Source organism: Ranitomeya variabilis, chromosome 2, assembly GCF_051348905.1.
Source record: "Ranitomeya variabilis isolate aRanVar5 chromosome 2, aRanVar5.hap1, whole genome shotgun sequence".
Lineage (NCBI taxonomy): Eukaryota > Metazoa > Chordata > Amphibia > Anura > Dendrobatidae > Ranitomeya > Ranitomeya variabilis.
In genome coordinates this window covers 371,516,944-371,537,937 of record NC_135233.1, presented here as the reverse complement: position 1 = coordinate 371,537,937, position 20,994 = coordinate 371,516,944, and the positions used below count along the sequence as shown (strand labels likewise).

General features: G+C 46.1%; 1 pseudogene across 1 annotated transcript; it reads left to right on the top strand.

The window, feature by feature from the left end:
- Window positions 1-4,091: 4,091 nt before the first annotated feature.
- LOC143803785 (von Willebrand factor A domain-containing protein 7-like) lies at window positions 4,092-20,880 on the top strand (annotated as a pseudogene). The gene is made up of 13 exons (XR_013220959.1): window positions 4,092-4,137; window positions 6,423-6,618; window positions 6,702-6,871; window positions 6,965-7,085; window positions 12,918-13,047; window positions 14,861-15,049; window positions 15,675-15,807; window positions 15,889-16,017; window positions 17,157-17,249; window positions 17,379-17,638; window positions 17,717-17,847; window positions 18,610-18,790; window positions 19,722-20,880. The product of XR_013220959.1 is annotated as a von Willebrand factor A domain-containing protein 7-like (transcript).
- The last annotated feature ends 114 nt before the right edge of the window (window positions 20,881-20,994 follow it).

Here is a 20,994-nt window from a genome sequence, read left to right as displayed (position 1 = left end):
ACTCTCAGTAGCATTTTCACTCAACAAGTGTCCAAAGAAGGTTAGTCTCTGTCTGGTGATCTCGCTTTCTGGGGTCATCTCTGGGTTTATAAGATCAAGAACATCTTTGGTGGTGATCCTCACTGATCGCAGAATTTGTGGAAGTTTTCTCCAACACTACAGCTCATAGGCATCAATTATTTTTCTATCTGCTTTCGTGAGTGTCCACATCTTACAGCCATATGTCATAATTGGGAAGTCTTTGGTGGTGATGGAGACGTTCTTTCGCTTCGATACCTGGTCCATGCTCACCATGGCTGCACGCCCCACAGCTATTTTACACTTGATCTTTCCTGTCATACCACCATTATGATTACAGAGGAACACAAAAAAATGAAGCTGGCGACCACCTCTATTACTCCAGCATTGATCTTTATATGGACTTCCTCGTTGGTGGTGGTCATGATTTTGGTCTTCAGATGTTCAGATAAAGTCCCATGTTCTTGTTTTCTTCTTTCAAATTGAAGACCAGCTTTTCCAAGAATTTCTCACTCTCTGCCTGCAGGATTATATGAGTTGCACATCTCAGATTGCTGAGTATTTTTGTGCCTGTTTTAACCCCAACACTCGAAACATCAAAATTCAAATTACTTGTGATTTCTTCCTCAGAGTTTGAAAAGAAAACAAAAGTACACATATCCTTGTCTTGTGCCCTTTTATATAAATAGCACTATATGGAGACTGTAAAATACTACCACACAATTCCTAAATAATACATCCGTATAATGACAGAATAAAATTACCATACAATGATTAAATAATACCTCTATACAGCACCTGCAGCCTGCATAATACTACTGCAGCGCCCCAGAGTCCTGGTCGTTGCAGTACTGACGCTCCGCCGCTAAGGGGAGTGATGGTACGTCTGATGGCACCTAAGGAGTTCACCTGACCAGGTATCACAGTCACACTTTACACTTCACATTCTGGCCACCAGGGGGAGCAAAGGGTCCTATGTATTAGGCCACTCCTCACAATCTGATAAAACTGGGGGCTGGATAGGAAGTTGGGTTGGAACCAGGCAACATCCTGTGGCAGAGGGTGTTGCAGGGGAAGATTCAGGGGGGTCTCTGTCAGGGGTGGGATCCTGACAGTGGCCTAGCGAACAGAACGTTACGGAGCCGCGCCTGCACTCGAAAGCGGCGGCATCCTAAGAAAGGAAAAGAAGCAAGGTTTACTGTGGAGAAGTGAGAAACGAGATCGCAGCAAAAAGGAGATAAAGCCAGCAGGAGTCGTGCCGTAAGATCGAGGCAACATCCTACTGAGGCACGTAGCCGGTGGCCGGAACGCCGAGGAAGTATTAGGCTCCAAGCAATACTTCAAACAGCGGCAGGACAGTTAATTTTAGGTTGGCTGTCTCACCTAAATCACCTAAGCAGACATAGTGGGCAATTGTGGGAGAGGGGCGACGCTAGGGTCCCGGAAGAACTCCAGGCCTACCCGTCATACGGGTGCGTCCTATCCATATCATCTGGGGGACGGAGAAGAACATCAGATAGTTGTGAGAAAAGAACATCAGAGAAAGAACAGAGAAAGAACATCAGAGAAAGAACATCAGAGAAAGAACATCAGATACAGACACAACAGTTGTGAGGACTATCCCGTGGTGCTCAGCAGGGAGGTACTACAACACACAGGCGCTAGAAGGTAGGCACTGATTTCCACCTGCAAAGGAAACTCTGGATGTGCCATCGGACAGGCCGGTCTCAGCCCGCCCTGTTAGCAGTACTCTGGATTGAGGATCCTGAAGCCTTCAGTAAAGAGGTAAAGAGACTGCAACCCTGTGTCCTCGTTATTCATTGCGACCTGCACCACGCACCATCATCACATCTTTCATTGGACGCCCCTTAGCAGGGTCACGGACCGGGTCTAGCCACTGTGACAACCCCAGAACTGAGACAGAGAGGCCCGGTACCAAGTACCCCGTGGCCCTGCGTCTGGGGGCGCTCCAACTTGGCGTCACGAACAGGATCTACTTAAGTCTGAAGAATCAGGTCATGTGTGCCTTGGAACTGTGATTTATTGCAAAGACTGTGGATTGCCACTTGCCGCCAAAAGTTCCCGCCAAAACCGCCGCCATTGCAGCGCCACGGGGAGCGCAGAGGAAGAAGAAGGACGTGCCATGGGAGGAGACTATCAAAGCGGCGCTAAAAGTGGCGACCGCCCCCTCCGACTACTGCTGCGAGATGATGACCTGCCCAGAAGCAGAGGAGAACTGCCCCCTGATTTGCAACGGCGGGAACGAGAGGAAGGAGAAGCTACGCCCTCAGAAAATGGAGGGGCAATGTGCATGTGCCACCGAAGATCCCGGAGCAGGGATGGCGACCAGCGAGTCCCAGAGCGACGGCGAAGTGATCCCGGCCTGTCCTCGCCCACCGGAGATGGATCCGAGCCCACCGCAGCTGGAGGATCCGGACCTCTCAGAGCTACAGGCGGCGGAGCCGAGCCAGCCTATCCTGAATATGGAACCAGCCGATGCGAAGCAATGGAAGTCGGAGCTGTGCCAGGAGGCCGCCCTGGAAGAACCGTGGTCCGGGCTGCAGCCGATTCCAGCGTCCTTGTCAACGGAACAGATCAACATCGGGGGAATCACATCAGACGCAGGTATGGAAAGCGTCCCTGCTCCCCCGACCGATCCTGCTCCCCCGACCGACCCTGCTTCCGTGACCGCTCCCCAGCCCGACAATAACCGAGTTTTCACCGCTGAGCTGGTAGTGCTAACCCCAGGCACCATGGAGAAGCTGGTGCCTCCGTTAGCAACAACGATGGGGAAACCGCTAGATTTGAGCTCAGAGGGGGTGATCTTCCAGTGGGACACCCCACGGATCGGGCCGGATGGGGCCAGGCAGGAGGGCCTCAGCATTGCTGCGCTCACCTGGGAACAGTATAAGCAATGCTTAATTCTACAATGGCAAAACCAAAAAGAGACAGAACCAAATGACCCACCGAAAGTACAGAGACCAAAGACTGAACACAATAAGAGGAACTCGGTAAGGCAGGGGACTGTACTAGCCTTTCACCCGAAGCGGGGTTGGGGCTCCATACAAGAACCGGGACTGCCGACTGAAATCTTCTTTACCAGCTACAATGTGAAAACCCCGTTCCGCAACAGATGTGACAATCAGCTACCATGTAAAGGGGACCAGGTGACCTACACTCGCCACCGGAGTGCGCAGGGGTGGTGCGCTCGAGACGTCCAACGATGCAAGCCGGCAGTAGCACCACCTGTTGTCCCGACTACGACTAGCCCGGATTTGACCAACGCCACTACTATTGCAACGGTGTGTATTATCGCCGCTACTGAACTTGCAACCACAGCTGACATTCGAATCCAGACACCGGGTGATCTGACCGTGTCTGGGAGACCAACCAATGATACCGATCCTGCATCCGCCGAGGACAGAGGACCGCAGCCTTACCGGCCGGAGAGTGTCCGTCACCAGCTGATGCAGTGTAACCTCCTGTAAGGATAAACCTCGGAACCACGAGTATGTAAATAGTTAACTGATTGTTTCCCTGCTTTTTGCTGCTTTAAACCCGACTAGGGTTATTCTTAAAGGGATCCCTTTGTTTACCCGAGATCCCTATTGCTTTTTATTTTTGCTTTTTGTTTTCCTTTTTGCTTTTTTTGTTCACCCATGTTACAAAGACTACTGAATCATGGACGGTGAATGGTTCACAAACTGTAATGTAAATAGTTCGCACCTTCTTAAAGGTGCCCCTTACTGGTTTTACAAGAAGGAGAGCTTTGTGAAGAGATTGTTCCTGAGTACAGCATGGAAGCTCTTGCCTTAACTGGACTTGCAGATAAAGAGAGTCTGCATTACCTCAAAGAGACTTGTTTCCCTCTTAAAGGGAAGGTTCACTAGTTGCACTTAAAGTGTAATGTTGCCTTAAAGAAAGTTAACTGTTTGTCCTTCTGATGTTTTGCTGCTACAACCTGGTCAGGGTTAACTCTTAAAGGGATCCCTTTGTTTACCCGGGATCCCTTCTTTTGCTTTTTGTTTTCTACCTGTTTGCACAAGTTATCAAGAACTGCTGAATCATGAACAATGCATGATTACAAACTTTTTGTCCATAGTTTGCACCTGCTTAAAGGTGCCCTCTACTGGTTTTACACAAGGAAAGGACTCTTTGCGAAGACACTGGTCTTGGAACCAGCACCGGAGTCCTTACTGTGAACAGACTTGCAGCTTGAGAAGTTGCACTACCTCATAGAGACTTAGTCCCTTCTTAAAGGGGATGTTCATCAAAAGCACTTAAAGAATGATGATGTTTTGAAAGAAAGTACTGATAATGCTGATATGTAAAAGTTATATGTAGAAAGCTAGTTAAATTGTAAGAAATGTTTAATGATGTTGATAAAAGAATGAGGACAGAAAGTGAACCCAGATGGGGTTAGTTAGTGAGTCCTCCTAGGAGCCATACAGAGATGGCTCAGTAATCCTGAACTGAAAGATGGATGATAAGTTCTATACCGTGTATAGTAGCAGAAAGGCAGTAGGCCCGGGCAGAAAGGGGCGGTCCTGTAACAGAAAGGAGAGGCAGTAGGCCTGGAGCAGATAGGACAGGCGGTCCTGCAGATGTAAAGAAGGAGAATGCAGAAGAGTTGATTAGCCTTATAATGTTTTATAAGAAGGTCTTTAGTGGATTTAGCGAGTACGTCCTTAAAGGCAAAGTTAAATTATTGTTCAAAAGTTTTGCACTTAGTAGAATACCCGGTTGGGTAAGAAAAGTTATTTATAGTATGTTATTTAAAATATTTAACCATGTTTGTAACGTTCAAGTGTCCTCACCTCCCATAAAGGGAAGCTCTGTTAAAAAGTTTACTTGTACTTGCATATTCAAAATTGTATGTCTTTTTGCTGACATGTATTGTTGTTTTCTTCCCAGTCCAGGAGTACTGGATTTAACCGGGGGGGAGTGCAGCGCCCCAGAGTCCTGGTCGTTGCAGTACTGGAGCTCCGCCGCTAAGGGGGGCTATGGTACGTCTGATGGCACTGAAGGAGTTCTTCTGACCAGGTATCACAGTCACCAATACACTTCACAGTCTGGCCTCCAGGGGGAGCTAAGGGTTGTATGTATTAGGCCACTCCTCACAATCTGGTAAAACTGGGGGTTAGGCAGAAAGTTAGAGAGAAGCTGACTGGGATGGAACCAGGCAACATCCTGTGGCAGAGGGTGTTGCAGGGGAAGATTCAGGGGGGTCCCTGTCAGGGGTGGGATCCTGACAGAGGCCTAGCGAACTGAGAGATCGTTACGGGACCGCGCCTGCACGATATAGCGGCGGTACCCCAAGAAAGGACAAGAAGCGAGGTTCATTGTGCTGAGTGAGAAACGAGATCAACGCGACGAGAATACCAGTAGGAGTCGTGCTGTAAGACGAGGCAACATCCTATTGAGGCGCATAACCGGTGGCCGGAACGCCGAGGAAGTATCAGGCTCCAAGCAATACTTCAAACCTACGGCAGGACAGTCAGCTATAGGCGGGCTGTCTCACACCAATCACCTATGAAGACATGGGGGGCATACTAGGAGAAGGGCGACACTAGGGTCCAGGAAGAACTCAGAGCCTACCCGTCATACGGGTGCGTCCTAGCCATATCATCTGGGGGACGAAGAAGAACATCATAATACAGTTGTGAGGGAACACGAGAAACAGACACAACAGTTGTGGGGACTATCCCGTAAGCACAGCAGGGGAGGACCGCAACACACAAGCGCTAGAAGGTAGGCACAGATTTCCACCTGCAAAGGGAACTCTGGAGGTGCCATCGGACCGGCCGGACTTGCGCAGCCTGGTTAACCGTATTCCGGACTGAGGACCCTGAAGCCTTCAGTAAAGAGGTAAAGAGACTGCAACCTGGTGTCCTCGTTATTTACTGCGACCGGCACTGCACCGCACTACCACCATCATCCACATCTATTATTGGGCGCCCCTCAGCAGGGTCACGGACCGGGTCTAGCCACCGTGACAACCCCAAAACAGAGACTCAGAGGCCCGATACCGGGTACCCCTCGGCCCTGCGACAGTGGGGGCGCTACAATTACATTGAGTCTCATGTACATACATAGCTACCAATGGTCTAAAATTTTTCGAAACCGTTGCAATTTTTGAGATAAAGTCCAGGTAAATTTGGGCAATGGTTGGGCAGAAAAATCGTAGTGTTTCTGTAAACCCCACCCAAGAGTAAGTAGCTCTGGGAGTAGCTGGGGCTTACATGTCCCTCTTGTGTTTGTACAATGAGAATTTTGCTATTTATCAAGAAAATTGGGGAAAATAAAATAAAGTCTTGTCTTGGGGTTATGTGGGGGTAAAATATATGTAAGATCTGATTATTTGACTTTCAGTCATTCAGCCAGTCTTTGTTTTTGGACATTAGGAAAGTGCAGTCATGGAGGTCCATTTGATGACAGTAGAGAACGTAGCACCCGAGGTGGTATCAACAAGGACCCGGCCACGGCTATGTTTTCCCCCCATCATTTTTTGCATGAAAAAGCAGCTGAATTGGCTCTAAAGGCGACAATAAAATTTCTGAGTGAACTGCGGGGAGAGGTGACTGATCGAGATATGCTGAGGTGAGAGGAGCATGAAACGCACTTATGTCAATAGCTGTAAAGGACCCTACAGTCGGATGTATATATATGTCTCTCTTATTCAGACTCCTGGGGGTTTCTGCCTTCCCGGCTCTGAGCTTTGTCCTGGACACCACCGGCAGTATGGGAGAGGAGATCACATCAGCTCGTCTGCAGTCACGAAGCATCATCCAGCGGCAGCACCGGGCCCTCTTGGAGCCGGACTACTACATCTTAGTGCCCTTCAATGACCCAAGTATGTTCCTCAGTCCTTCTAATATTATCCGTTCATGTACCAACCTCTCTGCAGTAGTGTCATCAAGCCAACCGTGGCCATTTTTCTTTTTAGGCTTCGGCCCTGTCTATAAGACAAGTGACCCTGATGAGTTTTTGAAGGTCCTCGATGATCTCCATGCCCTTGGTGGTGGAGATGAACCTGAGATGTGTTTATCGGCTCTGCAGGTAAGCGTGTGTAGCCTTCACAATCTAGTTTGTATAGTTGTTTTGCCTATTTCATCACTGTCCTCCCCTTCTCTTCAGCTAGCTCTGATCAACACTGTTGTGAATTTGCTTTTTGCTCCCTCTAGTGGTTACTAGTTTTTTGACTCTGGTTTTTCTGTCATTCCTTTTATCCGCACCTGGGTCGTTAGTTAGGGGTGTTGCTATATAAGCTCCCTGGACCTTCAGTTCAATGCCTGGCAACGTAGTTATCAGAGCTAGTCTGCTGTGCTCTTGTCTACTGATCCTGGTTCCGGTTATATCAGCTAAGTTTGCTTTTTGCTTTTTGCTATTTGTTTTGGTTTTGTATTTTTTGTCCAGCTTGTTCCAAATCTATATCCTGACCTTTGCTGGAAGCTCTAGGGGGCTGGTGTTCTCCCCCCGGACCGTTAGACGGTTCGGGGGTTCTTGAATTTCCAGTGTGGATTTTGACAGGGTTTTTGTTGACCATATAAGTTACCTTTCTTTATTCTGCTATCAGTAAGCGGGCCTCTCTGTGCTAAACCTGGTTCATTTCTATGTTTGTCATTTCCTCTTACCTCACCGTTATTATTTGTGGGGGGCTTCTATCCTGCTTTGGGGTCCCTTTCTCTGGAGGCAAGAAAGGTCTTTGTTTTCCTCTACTAGGGGTAGTTAGATTCTCCGGCTGGCGCGTGTCATCTAGAATCAACGTAGGAATGATCCCCGGCTACTTCTAGTGTTGGCGTTAGGAGTAGATATATGGTCAACCCAGTTACCACTGCCCTATGAGCTGGATTTTTTGTATTCTGCAGACTTTCACGTTCCTCTGAGACCCTCGCCATTGGGGTCATAACAGTTTGCCAGGCCAGTATTAAAATGTTTAATGCATTGCAGAAGAGGGATTATAAGAAAGAAGATTCTGAGTTTTTTTTTTTGTTGTTGTTTTTTTCTTCTTCCCCTTTACCTCAGAGTGGCTATGCTTGCTGCAGACATGAATGTCCAGACCTTGATTACAAGTGTGGACCAGCTGGCTACTCGTGTGCAGGGCATACAAGACTATGTTATCAGAAATCCTAGGTCAGAACCTAAAATACCGATTCCTGAACTGTTTTCCGGAGACAGGTTTAAGTTTAGGAATTTCATGAATAATTGTAAATTGTTTTTGTCCCTGAGACCCTGTTCATCTGGAGACTCTGCTCAGCAAGTAAAAATTGTTATTTCGTTCTTACGGGGCGACCCTCAGGATTGGGCTTTTTTGCTGGCGCCGGGAGATCCGGCATTGGCTGATATTGATGCGTTTTTTCTGGCGCTCGGTTTACTTTATGAGGAACCCAATCTTGAGATTCAGGCAGAAAAGGCCTTGCTGGCTATGTCTCAGGGGCAGGACGAGGCTGAAGTGTATTGCCAAAAATTTCGGAAATGGTCCGTGCTGACACATTGGAATGAGTGTGCACTGGCCGCTAATTTTAGAAATGGCCTTTCTGATGCCATTAAGAATGTTATGGTGGGTTTTCCCATTCCCACAGGTCTGAATGATACTATGGCACTGGCTATTCAAATTGACCGGCGGTTGCGGGAGCGCAAAACCGCAAATTCCCTCATGGTGTTGTCTGAACAGACATCTAATTCGGTGCAATGTGATAGAAAAACCGCAAATTCCCTCATGGTGTTGTCTGAACAGACACCTGATTTAATGCAATGTGATAGAATCCTGACTAGAAATGAGCGGAAAATTCATAGACGCCGGAATGGCTTGTGCTACTACTGTGGTGATTCTACACATGTTATCTCAGCATGCTCTAAACGTATAGCTAAGGTTGTTAGTCCTGTCACCGTTGGTAATTTGCAACCTAAATTTATTCTGTCTGTAACTTTGATTTGCTCACTGTCATCTTATCCTGTCATGGCGTTTGTAGATTCAGGTGCTGCCCTGAGTCTTATGGATCTGTCATTTGCTAAGCACTGTGGTTTTACTCTTGAACCATTAGAAAATCCTATTCCTCTTAGGGGTATTGATGCTACGCCATTGGCAGCAAATAAACCGCAGTATTGGACACAGGTTACCATGTGCATGACTCCTGAACACCGCGAGGTGATACGTTTCCTGGTTTTACATAAAATGCATGATTTGGTTGTTTTAGGGCTGCCATGGTTACAGACCCATAATCCCGTCCTGGACTGGAAGGCTATGTCAGTGTCAAGTTGGGGCTGTCGTGGTATTCATGGGGATTCCCTGCCTGTGTCTATTGCTTCTTCTACGCCTTCGGAAGTTCCGGAGTATTTGTCTGATTATCAGGATGTCTTCAGTGAGTCTGAGTCCAGTGCACTGCCTCCTCATAGGGACTGTGACTGTGCTATAGATTTGATCCCAGGCAGTAAATTTCCTAAGGGAAGACTGTTTAATCTGTCGGTACCTGAACATACCGCTATGCGTTCATATATCAAGGAGTCTCTGGAGAAAGGACATATTCGTCCGTCTTCTTCCCCTCTTGGTGCGGGATTCTTTTTTGTGGCAAAAAAGGATGGATCTTTGAGACCTTGTATTGATTATCGGCTTTTGAATAAGATCACTGTCAAATTTCAGTATCCTTTGCCGCTGTTGTCTGACTTGTTTGCCCGGATTAAAGGTGCCAAGTGGTTCACCAAGATAGACCTTCGTGGTGCGTACAACCTTGTGCGCATTAAGCAAGGTGATGAATGGAAAACCGCATTCAATACGCCCGAAGGTCATTTTGAGTACTTGGTGATGCCTTTTGGGCTCTCCAATGCGCCTTCAGTTTTTCAGTCCTTTATGCATGACATTTTCCGGAAGTATCTGGATAAATTTTTGATTGTTTATCTGGATGATATTTTGTTTTTTTCTGATGATTGGGATTCGCATGTGGAGCAGGTCAGGTTGGTCTTTAAAATTTTGCGTAAAAATTCTTTGTTTGTCAAGGGCTCAAAGTGTCTCTTTGGTGTACAGAAGGTTCCCTTTTTGGGGTTCATTTTTTCCCCTTCTGCTGTGGAGATGGACCCAGTCAAGGTCCGAGCTATTCTTGATTGGACTCAACCCTCGTCAGTTAAGAGTCTTCAGAAGTTCTTGGGTTTCGCTAACTTCTACCGTCGTTTTATCGCTAATTTTTCTAGCATTGTGAAACCTTTGACGGATATGACCAAGAAGGGCTCCGATGTAGCTAACTGGGCTCCTGCTGCCGTGGAGGCTTTCCAGGAGTTGAAACGCCGGTTTACTTCGGCGCCTGTTTTGTGCCAGCCCGATGTCTCACTTCCCTTTCAGGTTGAGGTGGATGCTTCAGAGATTGGAGCAGGGGCCGTTTTGTCGCAGAGAGGCCCTGGTTGCTCTGTTATGAAACCTTGTGCCTTTTTCTCTAGGAAGTTTTCGCCTGCCAAGCGAAATTATGATGTGGGCAATCGGGAGTTGTTGGCCATGAAATGGGCATTTGAGGAGTGGCGTCATTGGCTCGAGGGTGCTAAGCATCGTGTGGTGGTCTTGACTGATCACAAAAATCTGATGTATCTCGAGTCTGCTAAACGCCTTAATCCGAGACAGGCCCGCTGGTCATTGTTTTTCTCCCGCTTTGATTTTGTTGTCTCGTATTTACCAGGTTCAAAGAATGTGAAGGCAGATGCTCTTTCTAGGAGCTTTGTGCCTGATGCTCCTGGAGTCGCTGATCCTGTTGGTATTCTTAAAGATGGAGTTATCTTGTCAGCTATTTCTCCGGATCTGCGACGTGTGTTGCAGAGATTTCAGGCTGATAGGCCTGAGTCTTGTCCACCTGACAGACTGTTTGTCCCGGATAAGTGGACCAGCAGAGTCATTTCCGAGGTTCATTCCTCGGTGTTGGCAGGTCACCCGGGAATTTTTGGCACCAGAGATCTGGTGGCCAGGTCCTTTTGGTGGCCTTCCTTGTCAAGGGATGTGCGGTCGTTTGTGCAGTCCTGTGGGACTTGTGCTCGAGATAAGCCTTGCTGTTCTCGTGCCAGCGGTTTGCTCTTGCCCTTGCCTGTCCCGAAGAGACCTTGGACACATATCTCCATGGATTTCATTTCTGATCTTCCGCTATCTCAGGGCATGTCCGTTATCTGGGTGATATGTGATCGCTTCTCCAAGATGGTCCATTTGGTTCCTTTGCCTAAGCTGCCTTCCTCTTCCGATCTGGTTCCTGTGTTTTTCCAGAACGTGGTTCGTTTGCACGGCATCCCTGAGAATATTGTGTCAGACAGAGGATCCCAGTTCGTTTCCAGGTTCTGGCGATCCTTTTGTAGTAGGATGGGCATTGATTTGTCGTTTTCGTCTGCTTTCCATCCTCAGACTAATGGACAGACGGAGCGAACCAATCAGACTTTGGAGGCTTATTTGAGGTGTTTTGTCTCTGCTGATCAGGACGATTGGGTGACATTCTTGCCGTTGGCTGAGTTTGCCCTTAATAATCGGGCTAGTTCCGCCACCTTGGTTTCGCCTTTTTTCTGCAACTCTGGTTTCCATCCTCGCTTTTCTTCGGGTCATGTGGAGCCTTCTGACTGTCCTGGAGTGGATTCTGTGACGGATAGGTTGCAGCGGATCTGGAATCATGTGGTGGACAACTTGAAGTTGTCACAGGAGAGGGCTCAGCGCTTTGCCAACCGCCGCCGCGGTGTGGGTCCCCGACTACGCGTTGGGGATTTGGTATGGCTTTCTTCCCGCTTTGTTCCTATGAAGGTCTCCTCTCCCAAATTTAAACCTCGTTTTATTGGTCCTTACAAGATATTGGAAATCCTTAATCCTGTATCTTTTCGTCTGGATCTTCCTGTGTCGTTTGCTATTCACAATGTATTTCATAGGTCCTTGTTGCGGCGGTACATTGTGCCTGTAGTTCCTTCTGCTGAGCCTCCTGTTGTTGGTTGAGGGCGAGTTGGAGTACGTGGTGGAGAAGATCTTGGATTTTCGCCTCTCCAGGCGGAGGCTTCAGTACCTGGTCAAGTGGAAGGGCTATGGTCAGGAGGATAATTCCTGGGTGGTCGCCTCTGATGTTCATGCGGCCGATTTAGTTCGTGCCTTTCATGCCGCTCATCCTGATCGCCCTGGTGGTCGTGGTGAGGGTTCGGTGACCCCTCACTAAGGGGGGGGTACTGTTGTGAATTTGCTTTTTGCTCCCTCTAGTGGTTACTAGTTTTTTGACTCTGGTTTTTCTGTCATTCCTTTTATCCGCACCTGGGTCGTTAGTTAGGGGTGTTGCTATATAAGCTCCCTGGACCTTCAGTTCAATGCCTGGCAACGTAGTTATCAGAGCTAGTCTGCTGTGCTCTTGTCTACTGATCCTGGTTCCGGTTATATCAGCTAAGTTTGCTTTTTGCTTTTTGCTATTTGTTTTGGTTTTGTATTTTTTGTCCAGCTTGTTCCAAATCTATATCCTGACCTTTGCTGGAAGCTCTAGGGGGCTGGTGTTCTCCCCCCGGACCGTTAGACGGTTCGGGGGTTCTTGAATTTCCAGTGTGGATTTTGACAGGGTTTTTGTTGACCATATAAGTTACCTTTCTTTATTCTGCTATCAGTAAGCGGGCCTCTCTGTGCTAAACCTGGTTCATTTCTATGTTTGTCATTTCCTCTTACCTCACCGTTATTATTTGTGGGGGGCTTCTATCCTGCTTTGGGGTCCCTTTCTCTGGAGGCAAGAAAGGTCTTTGTTTTCCTCTACTAGGGGTAGTTAGATTCTCCGGCTGGCGCGTGTCATCTAGAATCAACGTAGGAATGATCCCCGGCTACTTCTAGTGTTGGCGTTAGGAGTAGATATATGGTCAACCCAGTTACCACTGCCCTATGAGCTGGATTTTTTGTATTCTGCAGACTTTCACGTTCCTCTGAGACCCTCGCCATTGGGGTCATAACACAACACTCCTCCACTTTCCGAAATCTTTGTCTTCACGGACGCTTCCTCCAAAGATGCGCATCTCCGAAGCACTGTGGAGGCTTTAATCCAAGAGAGGAAGATGAAGGTGAGCGATTGATGTTGAGATGGTTGGCCATCTACTTTAATTTTGCGCTTGAAAGGGGTTTTCTGCTCAAACAGTGCTTGTTACCTGGGGGTTGAATTCTGTAAAAATATGAAAATAAATCATACTCGCCTCCTGGATCCAGCGCAGGTCACTCTGTGGTCTGCGTCATCACCAGAAGGAATGATTGCACCATCCAACTAGCACCCAGAATACTGCTTGTGATCGACCGCAGTGGTCAGGTGACTTGAACTGAACATGGAGCGCCCCCATGGGGCCGTGGGGTACTCAGTACCGAGTCCTGCGGTTCACAGGGGGATGTCACGGTGACTGACCCGGTCCGTGGCCCTGGGACATCCGTGTAAAAGGGAAAGGTCTTTAAAGGGATAGAGTTTGTGTTCGTGACGCCACCTGTGGTATTCGGTCAGGGTGACCGACGCTGCTTTAAGGGGTCCGCTGGGGTAATGTTATGGCAGCTAGATGGAATACCTTCCCACAGGTGAAGTATGTCCCCAGGGCTTCCCAGTGTTTAGATTTTGGATGGTGAGAGGCGCAGAGAAGAACGAGGACACAAGGTTGCAGTCTCTTTACCTTTACTGAAGACTTCAGCATCCACAGTCCAGAGCACCAGATCACAGGGCAGGCAGAGTCCGGCCGGTTTGGAGGCAAAGCCAGAGTCCCCTTTGTCCAGGTGGAAATCAGTAGCCTTCCCTTGTGCTGCAGTGTTGTAGTTCCTTACTGCCTAAGGCTTCACATAAGGTCCTCACAGATGTAATGTCTTTCTCTCTGTCCCCCATATAGGATAGGACAAACCCGTATGACTGGTGGCTTGAGGCTGTTTATAGGGACTAGCACGCCCCGGCCTCCAAAGGTTGCCACCGTGCCTCCTGAGTGAAGGGCGGGCAGGTAACGTGAAATTAGCTGTCCTGCCGGTCTCTGGAGCAAGGCATAAAGGTCGTTGCTCCCTCGGTGTTCCGGCTACTGTGATTCTGCGCCTCAGAAGGAGGCAGCCTGTGTAGGCCTGGTCCCCTTCTGATATCCACTCCTTTGCTACGACTTCCTTGCATGCTCACTGCAATACAGTTCTGCCTTCTGAGTGTCTCTTCCTAGGAGCTGCAGCTCTGAGGGCATGCACAGCTCCGTGTCCTTCTCCTTTGCTCTCTGACAGGATCCCACCCCTGTCAGGGACCAACTAACTGAGCAGAGCTCAGCCAGCAACTGACTGACTTTCCCTACAGGCGACCAGTTTTACCTATGTGGGGAGTGACCTAATAATTAGGAGCATAAGCTCCCCCTGGTGGCCTGGAGTGTGAAATGTGTTGCATGTTTGTGATACCTGGATTCAGTTATCCTACTTTGCCTCCAAACGTAGCATCACTCTCCCTGAGAGGAAAGCAATGCCACTGCGACGACCAGGACCCTGGGGCGCCGCAAACATCATTGGATGTCTTTTGGATAATGCATGGTTCAAGTCATATGACCTGACCTCTGCAGCCCACCACAAAGTCCTGTGGAAGGCTCAATGGTGCTGGCATGGACCACAGAGCAACCTTCAGTGGATCCAGGAGGATGACAACTGGTGACTAGGACTTATTTTTACAGAATCCAAACCCTGGACAGCTGCTTTAAAGGGATTTTCATACGAATGACATTTTTCATCTATCTTTCTGAAATGCCTTATGGCTGGACTAACCCTGAGTCTCCATTCTTCCCACAATTGGTGGGTAGAAGTGGTGCCTGTTTTGAAGGAAAGCTATCATGTGTTTCCAGTCCTAGACAAACCCTTTAATAACAATACACTGTCTATTGTCTCTAGGTGTCTTTCCTAATAACAGAGGATCCTTCCCGAACGAGTTCGAGGAGCCGACGGGAGGTTTTACATCCAAACAGATTTGACCTTTACGCCGATTTGGCCTCCGTTTCTGGAGGTCAGATCATCTTCACCAACAACCAAGACATTTCTGAAGTTGCAAAAGTTATAACAGATTCGGCGTACTTTGATGTGGTGAGTAAAGACAGTGACATCTGAAGAGGTGACTTGCTCCACGTCGTAGTATTCCCTTTCTATAGCATGTGCCAATTTATGGTTTGATTAGGATCCCTAGTCACATTGGAAGGGTCGGACATTGACTTATAGTGTAGCTATCTCCACTAGGTGGCACTAGAGAGATCTTAGAGAGGTTGTTTACCTTTTTATTTTTTTTTTACTTACATGTATGTATTTGGGGTTAAAAAAAAAATTTTCTAGCCGGGTTCATTAATGATTTTACACCGTTAAGCTTTTACAGGCTGTTTGTTTTCCTAGACATTTGACTTTGATGTGGTCTGTGGTCATAAATCATTTGAGAGGAGCTCAGAAAAGGACACAGATATAACAGTTACAAACTCTCCTAACAGCTCACTGGCGGATTCTCAAGTTAACTCATTCTGTGGCCAGCAATTGGCAGTGCAACACTGCGTCCATAGATGGAAAGCAATTTGTAATGCAACCCAATTGCAAAAAAAGAAGATTTTTTATTCCCAAGGTCATACGTTTAAGTAAGAAAAAAAACTGTGGACAATCCCTTTAAAGAGATTATGAATTGTCCTTGAAGATTTGTAAGCTTGTGTGTAACGGTGAGTGTTTGCAGGTCACGCTCCTTCATGTGCAGGCGTCGGAGGGAGGCATAGCTCACCATGTTTTTCTGGTGGATGAGTTTCTCCACAACGTCACGCTGTACATAAACGGCAACGTCCGGGAATTCCGCGTACACGATCCGACAGGTAATGGCGCGTCCTGGAGCTGTGACTTGAGCTACACTACGAGATATGGAGTGTTCACAATTCTCTCCTACCCTTAACTAGGCCGAAAGCAAAATGGCCGTCGCCAAACTTATGGCAGATTTACCCGAGTCTTTCTGTCTGATCCTCTGCTCGTGGGGAACTGGACAATTTTTATGAAAACTGTCGAACCCTACAGTGTTCACGTACAAGGTGAGAAACCTAGAAAGCTGGATCTCCTTAACCCCTTACTGACATAAGATGTAATAACACGTATAAAGAGCGGGCTCCGGGGCTGAGCCTACATCATACAAAGCCAGATGTCAGCTGTAGCATACAGCCGGCATCTGCCTGTAACTAGAGCAGCCAGGGCTTAAATGCCACGTCAATCTGATTTAAGTGGCCCAATTGCCAGTGCTTGTGGTCTCCGGTTTGCACTAACTCCGTGCAATACAATTACGGCAATTTGTTATGGCCCTGTCTTAGCCCCCCCTGTTATGGCAAGCCTATGGGGAGACTTCATAGGAGAACGCCTTTATCAATATATACTACATTACTATGGTACTGCACTATATAGTATAACTGATGGGATGATCGCAGGTTCAATTCCCCTAGGGAAACCAAAAAATAGACTAAAAATGAAAAAAAAAAAGAAAAAAAATAGCGTAAAATAAATAAAAATTTAAATAAATCAAAAAGTAACCATATTTAGTATTATTATGTTTATAAAAGTCGAATCTATCAAAATATTAAATTAATAAACCCTATCTAAAAGAAAAAAATCGAATAACCAGAATTGCGTTTTTTTGATTCCCACAATACCACAAAAAATATAGAAAGACGCAATCAAAGCATCGTAACTACCTCTGTATCATATCCATAAAAGTGTCAGCTCAGGTCACAAAAAAAACAAACCCTTGCACAACTTCATCAACAGAAAAATGGTCTCAGAAAATGACGACACGAAAGTAATTTTTTTTAACTACGGTAATTTAAAAAGAAACCCCACTAAGTTTGGTATTGCCATGATCGTACTGACCTGTAGAATCGTGTTCCCGGGTGATATTTGCGGCACAATACAAGCTGTAAAAACAAAACAATTTCACTGCTCTCGTAATTTATTTTTTTCAATTTTCTAGCTGTGTTAAAATGAATGTTAAAAATCAAACAAAACCCCTCATATTGCCGTGTGGACGGAAAAATATTAAAGTTGTGGTTTTTGGAAGAGACGAAGGAAAAAATGACAATAAAAAAAAAATGGAAAATTACCATGTTCGAAAGGGGATAATAAAACCAGTAGCTACTGAAAACCACCCCAAAATTGCATTTTTTTCTTCTTCTTTATTCGTTAGGTCGGAGTTCTGTTGATTTCCTCTTTTATTTTGGGATTCCTGTAAATGGGTCTCATCCTGGACTCTACCAACTCAACAGCCAGCCGGTGGCAGGTAGGTGATGGCACAGAGTCCTAACCAGGTGTCCTCTCCTAGAGCCTCCGTACATTTACATATGAGGCCTCGATTCCACAATGGGGGTTGGATGGAGAAGGCCTCCATCATTTCCTTCTTTCTTCTCAGGTGTCCCTGCCATCCTTGTGGTTGATGCTATTGGGCTTCCAGAGTCGGCCAACCTGAGCCACGTCAGCTTGACCTCACGCAACGGGAAGATGCAGACAGCCGAGCTGGAGACGGCCAATCAGGGTGGACTCTTCACAGCCAAAATTAGTGAGATTCCCATCGGGGAGTTTAGTGTTGGCGTGAGAGGTCAGGATGGAAGAGGACTCGAGCTGAAACGGGAGGCACCTCAGCAACTAAGTGCAGCTGAATGCATCATGGAGGTAAGGTCATTGATTTCGTGTTACACTTGAATTCCAGAAACTAATTCTTAACCACAGACATCTTGTTGTGTCTTCCAGATATCCAGTAATTTACTTGTGACACCAGGAACCTCTCATCCGATTTCAGTGAAGGTCACTAATTTTGGAGATCCTCACTGCTATTCCATCACCATGAGTAATGATGTCAACAAGGACTCTCCTACATTCAGGTGAGCAGAGGGATCTGTCCGCATAATATCCTAGTCCGGACATGCGGTATGGAGGTCTATGGCCTCTCTTGGATTAAAACAGTATTTTTGCATCAAGCATCATGAGAGCAATACACTTGGTTCCAACTTTTTCAAGGGATTCTCTGCTTCAGACAGTGCCTACTTTTTAGCAGGTTCCTTCAACAATAAACTGATCATAAAGTGTCTCCCTACTCACCCTTATCCACCAATCAGTCAGTGGCGCTAATTGTTTCATTTTTCTGCAGCTTGTACTAAGGGTTGTGAGATTTCAGTAGCATCAGGAAGGAGGGACACTGAGGAGCTGTCAATGAGGTTAGGTGGGTGGAAATTTAGGATCAAAAAGTGAGTCTGGTGGAGGAGATTCGCCGGCAGCATTGAGGAGGGATACTGAGATGCTGTCTATCAGGTGGATGGACATTCAACAGCAGCAGGGAGGAGGGACATTGAGGAGTTGTCAATTAGGTGTACAGAGATTGAGTTTAAACTTTTATAAAGGATTTATTTGCCTTTCTGACATGGTTTATCACAGTAAGTACACTTGACTTATCTGGTCTAAATGCTACATCTATTTAAAGAGGTGTGCAGTTTGTATTGTGAAATTTAATGACAGATCTGCTTTAAATCTAGTCCTTCTCTGTATTTCATTTCTTTCAGAACTGCTTATCTTTTGTAAGTCTTTGACCCGTCACCCATTTGTGACTGTTTTTACATGGCCTCTAAACTGTGAACCTCTCCTAGCAGGATACAGATGGCGTCTGGAGAAACAGAAGTAAGGAAGATGGAGATGAGAATTCCTGACAACACCGAGCAAAATACCATAATCACAGTGATGGTAAAAGCTGACGTGTGCGGCGGCAGCAGAGGCAACCTCCATCCTCCATGCTTCACCCACCTCTCGTTAATAGTCATCGGAGAAAACGAGGTAGGTGATCTCTGACGTGTTCTACGGTGCCTTCTCAGTCCACTTCAAAGCCTTTTTTTTTTTTTTTTTAAGCTTGGCCTGAACGGGGTTGTTAAAGGAATAGAAATACTTGGCTGCTTTTTTCTCAAAACAGCTCCACTCCTGTCCACAGGTTTAGAATGGTACTGCAGCTCAGCCTCATTTACTTCAGTGTAGTTGATTTGCGTCCTTCCTTCTGGGGAGATTTATGAAACAAAATGCAGTGCAAATATATTGCAAATGTGTATATTTAGCTCTGTTTTGGTTAATATATATTCAGGCAACACTACTGGTGCAGTTTCTTAATTTGACCAATAGCTGGTGCTATGAGAACAATAAAAAAATATCATATATAATTTATTTATTTATTTATTTTTTTACATGGACTAAGCTTGCAGGGTAGCCGCTGACATATGAGCTGTGCCCGGCTGCCCTGGGTGTCATAACTTTACCTGCATAACAAGTCACCAAGCATAAGATATAACACAGATTTGTCCTTCCATAACTTTTTTCTAGATTGCTCATATCTCCAGTTGAGTAGTACGGGATGCACAGCTTTAAAAAACAAAACAAAAACATGATTTTGTGTTCCTCTGTCGGGAGATGTTTTTGCACTAATGGTCTATGTTTGGCCACCCATAATACAGAAAATAGACCCTTGGAGCCCGTCTTTGGTCATGTCCAAGTGGGGATATTCTTTCCTACACTTTTGAGGCCCGGTCATTTTAGGAGCCTATAGTTTCCTCATAGTTATAATCTTGCATTACTTTTTAAGGAGAAAGTGGAGCCCCATTCTCATAGCGGCCCACAGTCCTGAATTTTTCGTAGTCTTGATTTTTCATAGAAAATATGGTAATAACTGGCATCAAAAAAGGGGTGCAGCTTTATTCTGTATTTTCTCTCCTATTTGCAGACCTCTACGGCACCTCCTGCTGTTCAGACTCCGCCATCATATCTCCAGTCCTGCCCCTTGGCTCCCAGTAACTGCAAGGATCATCACTGGATCGCCATTCTTTTGGTCTCAGATATTAATGGGATTCATTCCGTCCACATTGTGAATGGTTCCGGTACCGCCGCGCTTTATTCGGATGCAGGAAATGATGGTGTTGAATACACGTCAGACTGCTGCCACCTCCACGCTGAACTACTGCTTACAAATCACAAGGGGGCGGAGTGGAGTTGCTTGCTTTCTGCGCCGGTCACCGCCATGCAAGCCGGACACAAAGTCCATTACTTACTGATCGTACCGCTCCTGCTGATTCTTGCTGTAGGGTTGGGGATATGTTACTTTCAAAAGAAAAGAAATACCAGTTATAACAGCCCGAAGGACTGCAAGAAAGAATTGTGTTGATGACTGGGAAAAATTATATGGAAAAAAAAATTCTTGGCACCGGGTATGAAAGGCACAAATGATGAGTAAGGTGCATAGGAATTTTGGACTGAAATGGAGCAAAGTTCTATATTGATAATTTCCTTGTATGTCTCATGATAACATGATACACAGGGATAAATTCCCTGTGTAGATAGTCAAATACATTTTTTTATGACAGCAGCCACCACTAGGGGGAGCTCACTGCCTACTGTGTATACAGTGAACTCCATGATAACAGAAGTGTAAGGTTCTCGTCTGCCCTCTGCTGGAGGGATACAAGTAGTACGATTTGAAAAATTGGAGATCGATCTGCTAATAAATATATTATGAAGTTAATCAGCATACCATCTAACATAAAAGAAATCAGCAAGCCACCTACAGTGCTGTGCAAATTAATTGGGACAAAGCAAAAAAATAAAATGTTATAATTCACTGTTACATACTAATTCTGAAAATTACCTTTTTCCACTGGCTAGTTGACCAAGATTTATTTATTATATATTAAAACTGGTTTGAATCACTGACTGGTAACCAACTTATGATTTTACTTAAAAAATGCTATGTCCCAATTAATTTGCACAGCACTGTAAATATATAAAAATCAGCATACCACATAAATATTAAAAAAAATCAGCAAAACGCCTAACATAAAAAAAATCAGCAAACCACATAACATTAAAAAAAAATCAGCATACCACCTGTTGTGAATTTACCTTTTGGCTCCCTCTAGTGGCTACTAGTGATTTGACTCTGGGTATGTCATTCATCCCTTGTATGCTCACCTGGGTCGTTAGGTCAGGGGTGTTGCTATATA